We start from the raw sequence: 13,692 nt of genomic DNA, 5'->3' as shown, positions 1-13,692 counted from the left end.
TCACCAGGGCCAAGTACAGGGGCACGATCACTTCCCTACTCCTGCTGGCCACACTATTTCTGATACAGGTGGTATTAAATTAAAATAAAGTAAATAAATAAATAAAAGTAAAATTGTTCCATCCATTTTCCAGCATCAAAGTAAATCTCAAATAAGTCTTTAATTTGCATGTTAAAAAGCATCTTGATTGCTGGTTAATTAAATATTGATTTTTCAAAGAACACATTGAAATTTAGTAGGAATGCAAGAGATAAGCAAAGTTGCTAACTCATTTGTGCAAAATTACCTCTGAAATACATGTATAATTACATTCTTATTGTTTGAATGAACTCTTATTGTTGCTTGAAAGAATATTTAGCTTTTTAATTGGTAGTAATAAAACCAACAGGAGCTTCTTAGTTCTTAGTTAATGTAAACACTTCTGCTTTTGGATCCAAACTGCAGTTCATCTCTTAGGTCAAGGGGAACTGCAGAACAAGAAAAAATGTAACTTTGAATTTGTTTCTCTTGCAGTGTGCTATTTCTGTTACACTGAGGCCCTGCAACACCTTCATGCCTATCCCAGTAACTCAATATGCACATCCCTCTAGCAATTTCAGTAAAGATTTATGTCAAAATTATTGACATTTTACTGCCTAGGAGAGGCAAGCTATTATGTTTATAAAGTGCACTATTTTCCCTTGCTGTTGTAGATCCATTTTGGTTTACTCACTAGCAAATTCAGGTTTATATTAACACAAGAAATGGAGAGTCAGAAATTACTCATCCATAACAATGGGGTGAAAGAAGAAATCTGAATTCAAATTCAATAAACTTGAGGGATTTTCTGCTGCTGTTATGGATATAAAATCAGTGGCTTAGGTTAGATACTGATACTATAAACACTCAGCAGGAACAAAATTTCTTAGGGGAATCTGATTTTAAAATTAATTCCTGGAGAATATCTTTACTCCCCTCAGGCAGAAAATGAGGACATATTCACTCCAAACATAAATTTTTGTCCACACCTCCTTTGGAAAAAAAGTCTCTAGTAGGACGTCACTTAAAACTTTCTTTCTTTTTTCTCCTCCTCTTGGATGAGGAAAAATATACAAAGTAAGTTGATAAATGTGGGGGTGTCTATATGTTCCTTTATTTCTTTTCATATTTTCTTTATCTACAGTAAGTACACAGTGCGTTTTAAATGTCATTTCTATAAACTACAAATATTACTACAAATACATAGGAAAAAAAAGAAATGTTCCCTTTAACCAAACTGAAGAATAAATTATGGAAACAAATTGTACTAACTTCCTCAGAGGTGCTGTATTACTATTGTGTTTACTTGGCCTAAGATGATGGTTGGCACTTGGCCTTGTTGAACCTCATACAGTAATTTTTGTTCTGTTGAAAAGAAGAAATAGGATAATTTTTTTTTTTTTTCTGAGACAGATGTAGGTTAGACCCTTCTGCGTGCAATCCCATTCATTTTCTCCAGCTGAGCTGCAATGGCTAGTTCTTCATGCCTCCTGTCCTTTCTCATACATTTAGAGCTTGGGGGCTGGGGCGATGCCAGAAAAGATAATTTATCAGGAATATATTGGAGAGAAAATGATATCTGGGAATCTGCTCTGTTGGCTTTAGCTGCTGGAGAGTAGACTTAGATGGGTCTTTAACTGAAGGACTATTAGATTGGGAAGTTTCTGAAGAGCCAGCAGATGAAACGAGGAAAGAAAAGTCGGAGTAATTTGTGACAGCTCAAGTGTTCAGACGCTTATCCTTTCAAATGTATACATCCAATCTGTTAGATGCTCTCTAACCTCCAGTCTCAGTTTGCAGGAGTTGAATGAATTGTCAGGTATCAATATTTGATTCAGTTTTATTTCACATCTTCCTTTAAAAACATGTATATATTTTTGAAATAAAGAATTCATTTTTTTTCAGCTCTACAGAACCTGTATAATGTTCACAATTTCAGATTATAAACTGAGGCAGCTGACGCACCACAGACAGACAAAATGACTGTCTGTACTGGTTTGCAGGGGCCGAGGTGCAGACCATGCTGACAAATCCTAGCACGGTAATGGGCCCTGTGTGCAGGAGGCAGTCCACAGCACAGCTCTCTGCAAACTTCATATTGTGTTGCAGTGTGAGACCACAAATCATTTGGCAAAAAAGACTGACTGAATTCATGGACATGTCTGATTCAATTGCTGGGCAAGGGACACTCAGAACCAGGCACTGTTGTACTCCGAGTAAAGGAGTTGGGCGGATAGGCACAGATATGGCCATAGTTTGTTAATCCCCTTGTACTTTAGCCCAGCTAAAGAAGTAGAGCAATGTAAGCTTTCCCACTGGTATTTCCATAGCATAGGCTTGAATTGAAAGAGTTCAGAAACTGAAAGAGTTTGAGCAAGAACCTTCACTTAAAACACAATATTGAAGTATTTAAGGCAATATTTGAACTTCTGCTGTTATTTCTTTTCTGAGGAAAATCACTATCCCATCCATGGGATGAAAACAAAGAAAAACAAGACTTATCAGGAGAGTTAAAAGTAACGAAATATATAACAATTACATCACAGCTGTGCAAAACATTATTAAGTAATTGAACGTATAGACTCAAGGGCAGAGGATATTATTTCAGGCAGTCAGAAGTGTATAATTATGAGTAATGGGCTAAATTTGAGCAAAAGAAAATTTTAAAGATAAAGCCCAGAAAAAAATTCTCACTAGTAAGCTCAACTCGTGTACAAAATACTTTTCGCTAGTGTAACCACAAATCTGGCTTTGGTAAATCTAAACTGGGACACTTAGATATCATAGTGAAGAGGGTTATATGCCAACTTAAGAAGGAAAACACCTGAGAATATACAAGCCACCCAGCACACCAGAATAACCTTTGCCGGAAAGTTCTGCAAAGACGCAGAGGGAGCCCCAAGATTTTAAAATTTTAAATTTTAAAATCGCAAAATATGTGATTGAAGTATTACTTCTTTTTCATTTCTACATCGTATGGTTTTTTCTGCAATATTATGCCATTCCCATTCCAATTATCTTGCCAAACTATATGTTTAATTGTACCTGGGGGTGATGGAGAGAAACTCATCGATGGCTGTGTCAGGGGGCACAGGGATGGATGGGTGGGACTGGGCCAGGACGTCAGCCCATGGCTGGGGTCAGGATCAGGTCCCATGAGGGGAACCGGGTCAGGGTCAGCCCCAGCATGGCCTACTGGTGGTGGGGGCTCATCCCTGGGCCTTGAGCTGGCGCTGAGCCCCAACACCAAATCCCCCATTGGGGCCCAGTCACAGCCTCCCCACTCAGCGAGGGGCATCCCCACACCTCTCACCCTGGTGGCAGAGGGCTCAGTATGCACTTCCATGTCAGTGGCAGGAGTGTGCATCGGGCCAGGCTGGGGGTCGGTGCCACAGGGAGCCCTGGGGCAAGGTTCCCGGTGCTCAGCCTGAGAGGATGTGCAGATTAAACTTAATTTCTGTCATATTTGAGGCATTCACTCTTCAGTTTTACCATTTTCTGACATTACTTAATATGATTACTTAACAGATCATCTGTTACATAGGTGCTATGGATTTGAGTTCACGCTGATGAGGAACCAGAACATGGCCAGGCAAGAGCAGAGGTCAAGGTTAGGAGGGATCACTCGCTTCTTGTTCCCAATCCTCCACACTGCCAGGGGAGCATTCAGCTACCAAAGCTGGATAAAGCCAGGGATAAGCCAAAACTAGTAATTCTCCAGCCATATTTGCTTCAACCTATCTTCTTCAAAGTGTAGTTATTTAAAACTATGCAAGGATTGCAGTGGCAGAGAGATACAATGCATCTTCTTTGGCTTTAACAGTTTATATTTTCCCAGTTAGTGGCCGGTCACGAGCGGTGTTCCCCAGGGCTCAGTTTTGGGGCCGGTCTTGTTCAATATCTTTATCGATGATCTGGATGAGGGGATTGAGTGCACCCTCAGTCAGTTTGCAGATGACACCAAGTTGGGCAGGAGTGTTGATCTGCTCGAGGGTAGGAAGGCTCTGCGGAGGGACCTGGGCAGGCTGGATCGATGGGCTGAGGCCAACTGTATGAGATTCAACAAGACCAAGTGCCGGGTCCTGCACTTCGGCCACAACAACCCCATGCAGCGCTACAGGCTTGGGGCAGAGTGGCTGGAAAGCTGCCCAGCAGAGAAGGACCTGGGGGTGTTGGTTGACAGCCGGCTGAACATGAGCCGGCAGTGTGCCCAGGCGGCCAAGAAGGCCAATGGCATCCTGGCCTGTATCAGAAATAGTGTGGCCAGCAGGAGTAGGGAAGTGATCGTGCCCCTGTACTCGGCACTGGTGAGGCCGCACCTCCAATACTGTGTTCAGTTTTGGGCCCCTCACTACAAGAAGGATGTTGAGGTGCTGGAGCGTGTCCAGAGAAGGGCAACGAAGCTGGTGAAGGGTCTAGAGCACAAGTCCTGAGAGGAGCGGCTGAGGGAACTGGGGTTGTTTAGCCTGGAGAAAAGGAGGCTGAGGGGAGACCTCATCCCTCTGCAACTACCTGCAAGGAAGTTGTAGCGAGGTGGGTGTCAGTCTCCTCTCCCAAGTAACCAGCGATAGGATGAGAGAAAGTGGCGTCAGGTTGCGCCAGAGAAGGTTTAGACTGGATATTAGGAAAAACATCTTCACCGAACGGGTTGTCAAGCATTGGAACAGGCTGCCCAGGGAAGTGGTTGAGTCACCATCCCTGGAAGTATTTAGAAGACATGTAGATGGGGCGCTTAGGGACATGGTTTAGCAGTGGACTTTGCAGTGCTAGGTTTACAGGTGGACTCAACGATTTTAAAGGTCTTTTCCAACCTGAACAATTCTATGATTCGATGATCCTATGATTCTATGATTATACCAAGGGGACTGCTTAAACTTGGGTTTACAGTACATCTTGTACATTTAGGTAATCACATTTCTGTTTAAGCCCTGGCATGATCCTGGATTCAAGTGAATGTAATAGTCTGTCCACATCATAATCCTGCTGGGTTATGTAAGGAAATGATTAAGGGTTTCAGTATGTCCTGTCAGCTCTGAGCGCTAATTCCAAAAGCACATTCTGCTCTCTTTGACAGATTATTAAGAGAGTGCCTGTCCTAAATGACTGTTGGTCTGCATAATAATCTGAACTATTACACTTGAAACTTTCATAAAACACTGCTAATAGTGGTTATTTAAGTAACATTCATTTAAGTGTTGTATATTACCAGTTTATAGCTTCATTCTCAGCTTTAGAGTTTGGAATTTCCTGCCCCCCCTCCACATGGCCAAAGATTCACAATGCTACATCTTCAGCTTTCAATATCAAGAAACTAAATTGGATTCTAAATTCAGATGTTCTCCTTGCAATATTTCATGTCTTACACAGGTATAAACCTATAGGTATAATGTCTAGGTATTAACTTACATGGTAAACACATGTGACTCCAGATCTAAACTGTGAATCTCTGTAAGGATCAATTCTTAATCTCCTGGAAATAGGACACAATAATGAACATATTGTTTTAGTTTACAGCTTCTTAAGAGTTTTTGTTTTTCCAATTACTATCACAGCCTGCAAATGTGCAGAATTTCCTGAATCCCTAGTCTTCACCATTTGCATATATTTAAAATATCTGCATGCAGGAGTGAGGACTCCTGCCTCCTGAATTTGGTTGCTTTCTAAACCCTCATTTTCCTTTTTTTAATTTTCATTTCGCCTTGGGGTTTTTTTTCAGTCAAATTATACTGGGAATACTGGTTTCTATTAAGTTTGCAAATACAGGCAAATACCCAAAATCTAAGCCATAGTGTTTAAAATGTGGCAGCACAGTGCTTAAGATCTAAGAACTGAGCTTTTGACTTTGTCCTTTTCAGTCCAAAGGGACAAGGAAATACTAAATATCTAAAGATTAGGAATCCTTTGTTTTATGTCTGGCATGTCTGACCCCTATATCCTACCTATGGACTCTCACAAGTGAAGTAGCTTTATCCACTAACATATTTTTAGACTGCACCTAACTCAGTGGTAAACTACATGAAGTAGGGCTGGAACCAGCATGAAACACAAGCCTGAAACAAGGAGTCACACCTGGCACTTTGGGATTCCTTCTTTTTCTTCTCTATGGTTACAAATGATAATCCATGCCATGTACACTTCTATTAAAGGTTATCTGACAGCAGCTCAAAGCAAAACTTTAGATGAGTGCTGTCTACCAGTTTGAACCATTCTGTAATGATATACTTTGCAGTCTGAAATGGAACTGGAGAAGTCTGGCACAGACTGTTGTGGAAGCCAAGGTTAAAACATGGGTCAGAGCGAGACTAAACCAAATCACAGAGCATAGATTTCTTGTTCATCATCAAACATAATGGTTTGGAAGCAACCATTGACTCATTTCTTGGATCTGAGACTATATCAAGAGAATAAGCTAGCGAAGAGCATCTTGCACATTATATTAAGGTAAAAAGGAAGTGTCTTTCTTTTTAAATTTCCATTTTTATTAAGATGTCACTGTGTAGCATAAAATCACATTTATATATAATAGTAATTTATAAAACAAGTGACATCATATTTTCACTGTTTTTAATCCCTTTCCTAGCTTTGGGTACTGGATACTATTGGAAACAGAGACAGCACTGCATTTTGTATGAAACAACTAAAATAAAAATTAGTAAGACCAATGTTCCTCTGTGACCCATATATCCAAACTATATATAAAATATACAGTCTAACATCAACAACTCCTGTACAAGGATAGAGAATATTTTGCATTGGTCTGGAGATAAAAGATAAATGCTGTACATATGCAAACACCTAGCTTTTATCTGTATTTCCACTAAACAGCTTCATTGCTTAACAAACCAGTACAATCCATAGTAAAAGTTGGTCTTGCTATTAGCTTAAATTTTGAATACTACATCAGAAAGGCATTTTTCTCAGTATTCAAATAAAATTGCCCTTCTGGGGAAGAAATTTTTTTAATACTGAAGAGCAAGTCTTTGAATCAGTTGTACATGACTCCTTTTGTCTGGTAATGCAAAATATCTGTTTCATATGCCTCTCGGTTTTGGAAAGAAAGCTTAAGACTTCACAGGGAAATCTTACGTAAAATAGCCTTCTATTTATAGTTCTCCCCTTGATTTTTGCTTCCACCTCTCCATCTCAAGTCTCTCCAAAAATCTACCAATGACCAACATTTTGCTGAATTTTTCCCCCTTTTCACAATTTAATACATTTTCTAAATTTCTGAGACTTGAAAGTTTTTGAAGCCTTCAGAAGAAGGGGGTTTTTTTGCTATTTCATACTGTGAACATATTACTTATTTTTACTGTTATTACTGAAGATTAGGCAAGACACACTGTTATTTATATCTCTGTAAAGTTCTTAGATTTGATTTTTTTGGAAAAAGATTGAATTGTTTGTACTCCTACAATCTTTTTCTCAAAGTTTTATGTGAATATATTTTTGGAGAATGGTGTCATGTCTGAACTATTCAAAGTACAGTTTGGCTTATTGTTTTATTTGTATGGTACAGTTGGCACTACTATTTCCTATCTTAAATATAAATATTGCTATGATTTTGCAGCAATTCGGTTGTGATGCAGATGTGTCTGCTAGTACCATCTGATTCTGCAAATGACTGAACATTAACAGAAGGTTTACAGGATGATAATATTAACACTATAAACAATTTTATTAAAGTAAAGTCAGGATGAGAAGGTTTTTTCAAAGTATTTAGTAGATTAAACTGTTTCTGCAATGTTCCAGTCTCATAACAAAAAGTATAGTATCAGCACCAAACATAACAGTTTTGTATGTTAGTCTTTCCTCAGATATACCCACTGATAAACACTTTACTGCTATGAATATATGGCTATCATTTTCTTATTCCACAAGATGCAAATAATAATTAAGATAATCACTACCATGTTCAATCTAGATCCATTCTGACAGTGTTAATGCAATTTAAAAATATAACATTTACCTATGTACTGATTCTTAGTACAAGATGGAAGCAGTAAGACATGTAAAATACTGAGCTCTAGTAATAAAAAAGTATCAATTTCAGCAGATGCTGATCATAAATAAAAACTAAAGGCAGGGTATAGATACATTTATTTTCAAGGCTGAGCCCAGGGTAAAGATACCACTCAATATCATGCAAGAAGACTAAATAGACTATTTTATATATAATATATATATATATATATAAATATATATATATAAATATATATATAAATATAACATTTACATATGTACTGATTCTTAGTACAAGATGGAAGCAGTAAGACATGTAAAATACTGAGCTCTAGTAATAAAAAAGTATCAATTTCAGCAGATGCTGATCATAAATAAAAACTAAAGGCAGGGTATAGATACATTTATTTTCAAGGCTGAGCCCAGGGTAAAGATACCACTCAATATCATGCAAGAAGACTAAATAGAGCTTTAAAGACTGCATGTAGCTTGTGTGCTGGACTGTGAATGGCAAATAAGAGTATCACTGAAAAGCATGGCCATTAGAGAACATCTTCAGCAGTTTTGTAGTTGTCTTTGAAAGAACGAGAAGATAAGGGCTTTTTTTGCTTCTTCCATTTGGGAGCAACAGAATGATATAATCCTATATGCCTTTGTTATTATTTGGCCAGAGTTGATTATTTGCGGCTTGATTTCTGTGTCTATAGAGAAGTGATTTAAATCCAAATAATTGTACTCATCATGTCCAGATTCACACCACAGCAAAGCCATGGAAACAAGTAGTTAACAAAGTTGATAGCAAACTAGCTTGTCAGTGGGTGTTTCAGGTGCACTCCTTCTGCTCTGCAAATGAAAGGCCTCATGGCAGCCACGTTTATTTTATTCTTAAATTCATTCATTCCTGCAGAAGTACAAATGGAGCATATAATTTCTAACCCAAAGAAACCATAAAATACAGAACTTCCTTGAGTATTTCTATTTATTATTAATCATATCTGTTATAGTGGGAGGTATTTACAGTTTATAGATCATACTGTTACACAGAAAACAGTTTGAGATGCTCTCTGGCAACTTCCTGAAAACAAATAAGTAATACTGAAAATCATTATCCACGGTAGGATACTCCTAAGAGAACATCAGATGTACATCAGATAATCACTGAATTTACACCACATCATCAGCTTTCTAATTGCAAAAGAGCTGTCACAGACAGACAAAACCCCATCAAAGCATTGTGCATTGCTCAGCTGTGTATGCATGGTGTGAATGCAGACCACAAGCTGTTCTTTTGGCCACTTTCTTACCCACTTGCCTTTGCTACTGCTTGGGAAAAGTCAGTTCAGGTGTTCTGCTGAAAAGAAATGGTGCAAAATTTATGGCCAATGCAACAATTGGGGCTATCTGTCAGTCATGAAAGTTTTTCCCTATACAGGTCTGAAACATACTGAATATTTTAAGATTTAACTTTTCAAATTATCTATTCTACTGAGCAAAATGAGGCACGTAGAGCATGATTTTCAAAACAAGTGGAAATGGCACACCATTAGTGTGTATTTAGCGGTAAAACTTTCCCTGGAATTGATAAAGGTAAAAGTTCTGTCACCAAATTTTTTTTTAAAATAATTTACTGTCTAAAATAATAAAATAATGGCAAGTGTCACTATATTTACACTGTTATCACAAAATACAGTATCATGTAAACATAAAGTAGCACAGGTTGCAGAAAGAGAAAAATAAAAAGCTGTGAAACCTAAAATCATTAAGCTCTTTGCAAAGAACTTTCAGGATCTCTTCATATTCCCATCATTCCATGTATGGTGTGAAATACAGATGATCATTCCAATATATGGATGATCATTCCAACACAATGAGAAAGATATAAGAAATCTTTAGCGTAAACAGTATAATTTCCACCTAATTAGCTATCTCAATATAGCAGAGGAGTAAAACAATGACTGTATTGTCAATAATCACATAAACAGAACTGTTCAGTAATTTCTGGTGTATGTTTTTAATGGTCAAATGTAGTTTCCAACTATTTGAAATCTCCCACAGGAAAACTGAACTTTTGCCAACATTTTTTAAGGATCAGTCAAGAAAAATGAAGTACCATTTTTTGCTTGGTTGAGTAAGCTAATACCATGACTACCTAATGTCCCAGGATGAAGTTCATTATTTCAATGTACTGTACCCGCTTCAATCACACTTTGTAAAGCGAGACTAAAGACCTGTTGTGTGGGAGACAGGACTTTCTAACAAGCTATGCCAAGATTCTTTTGATAAGTCCATTCCAGGAACTAAAAATTATCACAGTTTTCAGTCTTCCATTATATGGGTACTGTGTATGTTTTGCGTACTATTAAGCCCTGAAAAAAAAAAAAAGTATTTCATTGAACTTCACTGGAGACCTCCATTGTCTATATAGTGCTTTGACTATATAACATCTGCATATTATGATAATAAATGTATTATGAGAAGATACCAGAAATGTAAAGGTATGGAAAGGGAATCGTCTCTTCTATTGAATCAAACTAAAATTTGCCTCAATTCAACATTTGTATCAGACTGAGGTGCCACAGTGACTGCCACTTTAATAGCCGAGATGTCCATGCCTTCACACATTTAAGTTGTTGAGCTCCTTTTAGATCAGTGGAAATTAGAAATGTTTGTGGATTTTTCCAGTATTGTGGATTTCTCCAGCAATTTGAAATGTCAAAAAGCATTGTGCGTTCATAAAATTATAAAACAAACTGCTGAGGTCTTCATTTTCTGTTAGCCCAAGCTTGTGAGGATCTCAGAGGGTAATATTCAGTTCGCAACACTCAAGAAAGATTACCTTCAAAAACTTTTTAAAAAGGAAATTAATGAGACTGAAAGAATCATGATAAAAGGAACTACGTAGGCTGATAAAATCACAAATCCATTATCAGAGATGAAGAGTTGATTTTTTATATTTAAATTTAAAATCCTTCTCCTGAAATCATGAAGCAAACTTTTAATGTTCCTAATTCATAACTATAGTGGAAGGATATTTTAAGTCAGAGGAAATCCTACTTCCTGTGTTGTATTTATTTCCAGTTATATAAACTTGACACTTGAATTCCTCAGAAAAACAGCTGTGTGAGTCATAAGCTTCCTTCACAGCTTTCTTCGTTGCGCCAAAAATTTTTACCTTATCATTAACTAGGAAAAAAAAAAAAGAGGAAAGAAAAGTAGAATGAAAAGCACTTAAAGGGTAGGACACTAATTCTAGCTGAACAAAAAGGTTTATACATATACCGCTTAACTGCCTAGGGTCATAGTGACAGTCAGCACAATAACTATGAGCATCAAGACATGTCCCCTGGCAATCAGGTGCAAAACAAGCAAAAAACAATGGTGCTTCACACAAGAGCCATGTAATTCAAGGTCAAAAAATATTATGAATGCTAAAGTTGAGGAGAAATTGGATGAACTCTTGGAAAGATAAACTGCATTTGATGTCCTGTTGGACTCGATGATCTTAGCGGTCTTTTCCAACCTTAATGATTCTAATGATTCTATGATTCTATGGTTATTAAATAGACAGAACCTGCATTTAGCTGAGGAAATCTTCTGAGATGAAAATAATGGAGGTCTGGAGCACATTGCAGACACTTACGGACCTGCATTTATGGCATTTCCTTCTGGCCACTGTTGTAGAAAAGTGCCTGGGATAAATGAATCATTGTTTTGGCCTAGTTTGGCTGTTTTTATGGCTTCCCGTTTAGTCACTAGGAAAGAAATATGCGGTTTTGAAATTTGTGCTCTTTTGACACTCTGTTTACTCTGTGCTTTCACTTTTATAAGACTTCTGCAGGAGGGAATGAGAAGAAAATATTTTTTGTAATTATTTTTTATTTTTATTATATGTTTGATTATATGTTCTTCAGGACAGGAATTGGTTAGCATAAATAAATTAAATAATTAATATTTAATTAATTAATTATTAATTAAATTACAATAAGAACCTTGTCTGTCAAATTCAGTGGGTTTTCTGGCATTATCTGAAAACTGAAAATCATACCACCTAGTAGATCACAATTTTAAATCTAAATTCTACAGTTAGGAGAGGTTATATTAATTTCTGCAAGGATTTACAAAAAAAGAGAACAAATTTATATATAGGTGCAAAATTTGCATGTATTTTATGAAATCTATTGAAGAAATTCATTTCAAGGTAAATAGCTATGATTTTATATGTATGCACTCTTTATTAATACTGAAAATAATTACATAAGGGTTTATATGAATGATTTTTCTAGGCCTGCATGCAAAATCAACAACCATGAAAGAAAACTTATAAATCCCAGACATAGATCACTGTACGCTATTTCCTCAGGTCTTGCTTTATTTCAGAAAAACAAAAGAAGAACAAAACAAAACAAATGTCGAAACCAGAACAAATCCATTTAAATTACAGTTCAGATTATCCAAGGCCTTTGTAGCTTCAGCCAGCTGGGAGAAGAGAAGTTAAATCCTTCTTACCTAATATCCCACCTTGCACCATACTCTATCATCTTTCCAGTTCACCACCACAATCACTACATATGCAGGAACACAGTAAACCCTGAGATGTCAAAGCACCATCACACCCTGTCACACTACTTGATGTTGGGGGAAAAAAAAGCAAAGGAAAAAAACATTGACTGGCAGTCTCAAAATCTATCTAATAGCCATCTTCTGGGAATTCAAAAACAGATCAATATCCTTCTTAACTAACTATAACATAGAGTTAACTGTTCATACTTAGCAGTATCATGACATCCTAAATCCCTCAATGTAGAATTAAATGCCAGTGAAGAGCTCTCCATGGAATTAGTGCTTAAAAGCCTCCATCTTCATATTTGATTTTTATCTGTAGTAATCCCATAAGAAATCTGAGACATCATTTAATGTTTGCTTTAATAGGCTTCCTGAGAATTAGATTGGGAAACAAAAAGGAAAAGCTTTTTTCTTTGAGTAAATTTGAGCTATTCAGAGCCTTGTCAGTAATCATGGAAAAATTCGAAGGCACAAATAGAATGACTGGATATTATTTTGAGGTCACATAAACGAGCATAGGAAAGCATTTTTACAGTTGTGTGCCTCAGCACTGTATTAAAAAGTATTTTTAATCTTCTCTTTGAAGAATTAGATGCTCAGAACTTGTCATAAAAGCAATATCAGTTGTGTGGTTTCCAAGCACATTTTTTAGTGTAATTCTAATGTTGCAATGGGATCATGAACATAAGGAACTGAAATCAATTTCTGTGGGATATGATGTGAGTACTATTACAAAAAGTGTTTGTCTTCTCAGACTTGAGACAACTTCAAGCAAGGTATGATTCAATTTTCAGATTATTGTCAAGAAATAACTTTGGCACAAGCTTCGATTTGTTTCTTTTAAAATATATTTTGTGCTTAATAGAAACAAAGAACAGGAAGCCAGTTACACTTGTCAATGTTTTCAGCACTGCACAATCATTCTTTCATGAAAAGGGGAAATATATGCTTCTAAGGGGGTCTGATGTTTTAAAATAATATAAAAGCAACTCTTAAGCTCAAGGGCACTGTTTTATTCATCATTGACAAGAATAGCAAGTGGTGAGTCATGACTCTTTTTTTAAATTCATTCACTCACTTTCCGTGCCTCTCTTTTTAGCTGCTGAACTTGCAATACCATCTGCTTTCATCCTTCAGTGACTGAAGTTGCCT

At 36.9% G+C, this 13,692-nt stretch overlaps 1 long non-coding RNA gene across 1 annotated transcript; it reads left to right on the top strand.

Annotated features, from left to right (window-relative positions):
• The first annotated feature begins 3,459 nt into the window (after positions 1 to 3,459).
• LOC103897965 lies at positions 3,460 to 13,078 on the top strand. Its single transcript, XR_657517.1, has 3 exons — positions 3,460 to 3,477; positions 3,962 to 3,964; positions 13,065 to 13,078. It is a non-coding gene; the product is annotated as an uncharacterized LOC103897965 (long non-coding RNA).
• Positions 13,079 to 13,692: the final 614 nt, after the last annotated feature.

Source organism: Aptenodytes forsteri, unplaced genomic scaffold, assembly GCF_000699145.1.
Source record: "Aptenodytes forsteri isolate BGI_AS27 unplaced genomic scaffold, ASM69914v1 Scaffold98, whole genome shotgun sequence".
In the NCBI taxonomy this organism is placed as follows: domain Eukaryota; kingdom Metazoa; phylum Chordata; class Aves; order Sphenisciformes; family Spheniscidae; genus Aptenodytes; species Aptenodytes forsteri.
This window is presented reverse-complemented; position numbering and strand designations above follow the sequence as displayed.